General features: G+C 44.0%; 1 pseudogene; it reads right to left on the minus strand.

The window, feature by feature from the left end:
* Positions 1 to 279: 279 nt before the first annotated feature.
* LOC780982 (acetyl-CoA acetyltransferase, cytosolic-like) lies at positions 280 to 2,233 on the minus strand (annotated as a pseudogene).
* Between the last annotated feature and the right edge of the window lie 567 nt (positions 2,234 to 2,800).

The following is a 2,800-nucleotide window of genomic DNA, read 5'->3' on the forward strand; positions in this document are numbered from 1 at the left end:
GTTCTTAATAAGTGCTTCTGTGAGTATTTGTCAAAATGAACACTGGCATCATAGAGACAAGAAGCAGTGAATACAAACAAAACGTAGAGTTCACCCTTCTGCCTTCCTCCTGTCTTCCTCATCGGAATATCTTTAAGGGAATCCTCTATTATTCTCTTTCATACTTTTCTGTTCTTTTCACCTAAGTAGTTACCAACATAGTTAACTATGAATTTACTTGTGAGTTTCCGTGTTTATTGCTATATTGATTTCTATCAGTGACATGATAAAGTATCATAAATGTAATGACTTTGAAAGCAATACATATTTTCATCTGTTTCCACAGGTCATTAGTCAGATGGGCTTGGTTGGGTCTCTGCTTAGAGAATGTCACAAGGCTAAAATCAAGGTGTCTACAGGTATGTGTTCCTTTATAAAAACTCGAGAGTCTATATGACAGAATCTGCTTAGAAGCAGACTTTTTTTCTATGAAGGGCAAATGTTTTTAGGCTTCACGGGTCATTCAGTATCACGTTGGCTGAGTTGAGTTCCATGCAGCTATAGGACTGAAGTCCCCATTTCTTTGATGACTGTTGGCTTATTCTCAGCACCTGAATTCTACTGCATTCCTTGACTCATATTCCCTATGCCTTTAAAGCCAGTAACTGTGGATCAAAGTCCTTTTCATGCTTCATCTCTCCTTCCTTTTCTTCAGCTCCTCATCTCCCTCCAACTTCAACCAAAAAAGGGTCTCTGGCTTTTATTTATTTTTTCCTTGATGACTGATCTGTTTTATTTATAACAATGTTAGATGCAGCTTGCTTATACCTTGAATATTACACATTAAAGTGCAACAGGCTGTCGAGTCTTGCATTTCTTGTGAAGTGGGAGATAGTTTCCACCCTCACATAGGCAGCAACACCACAATGTCCACCCTTGTGCTCCAGTGTGTGTAACAGGGTGACAAGAATACTACAGACAGATGCTCCAAGAGGATGGCCCAGGGCTATGGCTCCTCCTTCAGTGTTGACCTGCTCTGGGTTTAAACCAAGTTCTTTAGCTATTGCAACAGACAGGGCTGCAAAGGCTTCATTGATTTCAAATACATCAACATCCTCCAGTGACCACCCTGCTTTTGCAACAGCTTGCTTTATTGCTGGAATTGGTCCTATTCCCATAATGGAAGGCTCCACATCTGCTTGTGCCCAGGAAACTATCTGTGCTAACGGTGTGAGCCTACAGTTGCCAGCTTCAGACGTCTTCATAAGAACCACTGCTGCAGCACCATCATTCATTCCTGAAGCATTAGCTGGTGTGACTGTTCCCGTTCCATCCATAAGGAAGCAAGGCTTTAGCTTAGACATGGCTTCCATGTTGCTCCCATGGTGAGGAAACTCATCTGTTTTAACTTCCGTAAGACCTTTTTTCGCTGGTGGCTCGGCAGAGCGTCTGCCTGCAATGCGGGAGACCCGGATTCGATCCCTGGGTCGGGAAGATTCCCTGGAGAAGGAAATGGCAACCCACTCCAGTATTCTTGCCTGGAAAATCCCATGGATGGAGCCTGGTAGGCTACAGTCCATGGGGTCGCAAAGAGTCGGACACGACTGAGCAACTTCACCTCAAGACCGTTTTTTAGAAGATACAAAAACTGGAACAATCTCTTTGTCAAAATGGCCGGCCTTCTGTGCATTCTCCGTCCTGTTCTGGGACAGCACGGCAACCTTGGCCTGTCTTCTCTACCCACTTGCCACTGTTTGGCCACATTTTCAGCTGTAATGCCCATATGATAGTCGTGGAATACGTCAGTGAGCCCGTCACAGAGTATACTGTCTGTCAGTGGTTTTTCCCCAGTCTTGACTCCCATCCTCAAGTGAACCAAATGAGGAGCCTTGCTCATATTTTTCCATGCCTCCTGCAACAATGCTGGAGTCTCCTATCCTTATCGATTGGGCTGCGAGACCCACGGCTTTCAGACCTGACCTGCAGATCATTTGGCAGCTCCACGCTGGAACAAAGTAGGGGATTCCCGCACCCACACTGGCCTGTCCAACAGGGTTCTGCCCACAGCCTACTGCCAAAAAGTGTCTAAATATGACCTCTGAGACCTCTTTGGGAGCCACAGCACCCTTTTCAGGACCTCTCTAACAGTTGAGCCCAGGTCATGGACAGGAACAGTGGGTAAGGCACCATTGAAAGAGCCTATGATGGTGCGCGCTGCCGAGACAAGGACCACTGGGTCCAAGTCTGCACTCATCCTGCCACACTACCGCCTCCCGAGCAGCTACTGTGGGCCCCAGGGCAGCCAGCTTAGTGCTGGCTTTTAAAGTTTCATGTGATTAAATGTTCTTACGCATATAGTCTAGGGTACTATCTCCATGTCAAGATCAGTAACTTTAACTACATCTGCAAAGTTCCTTGGTCATGTAATATAACATTGTTATAGGTTTCAGGGGTGAGTGCACAGACATCTTTGGAAGGAGGCATTATTTGGTATACCACAATTACCAACCATCCCTATAAGTTTCATGAACAAAGGTCCTATCTTTTTTTTTTATCATTGTTGCATATCCAATGTGTGACATGCTTGCCAGACACATAATAATTGCTCAATAAATATATCTTGAATCAAAGAAAGAATAAGTGAGCAAATGAATGAGTGAATATGTGGATCTAGAGTTTAGTAGAATGTTCTAACCTTGAATCAAACATTTAAGAACGTTGAGTGTATCTATGGGTCAGTGGTTAACAAAAGCACAGATTTTCACTTCAGGAAAACATGGATGCAAGTTGGTAGTTTTATTGTCACTTATTAACTGAGTAC

Source organism: Bos taurus, chromosome 14 (assembly GCF_002263795.3).
Source record: "Bos taurus isolate L1 Dominette 01449 registration number 42190680 breed Hereford chromosome 14, ARS-UCD2.0, whole genome shotgun sequence".
NCBI classification, from domain to species: Eukaryota; Metazoa; Chordata; class Mammalia; order Artiodactyla; family Bovidae; genus Bos; species Bos taurus.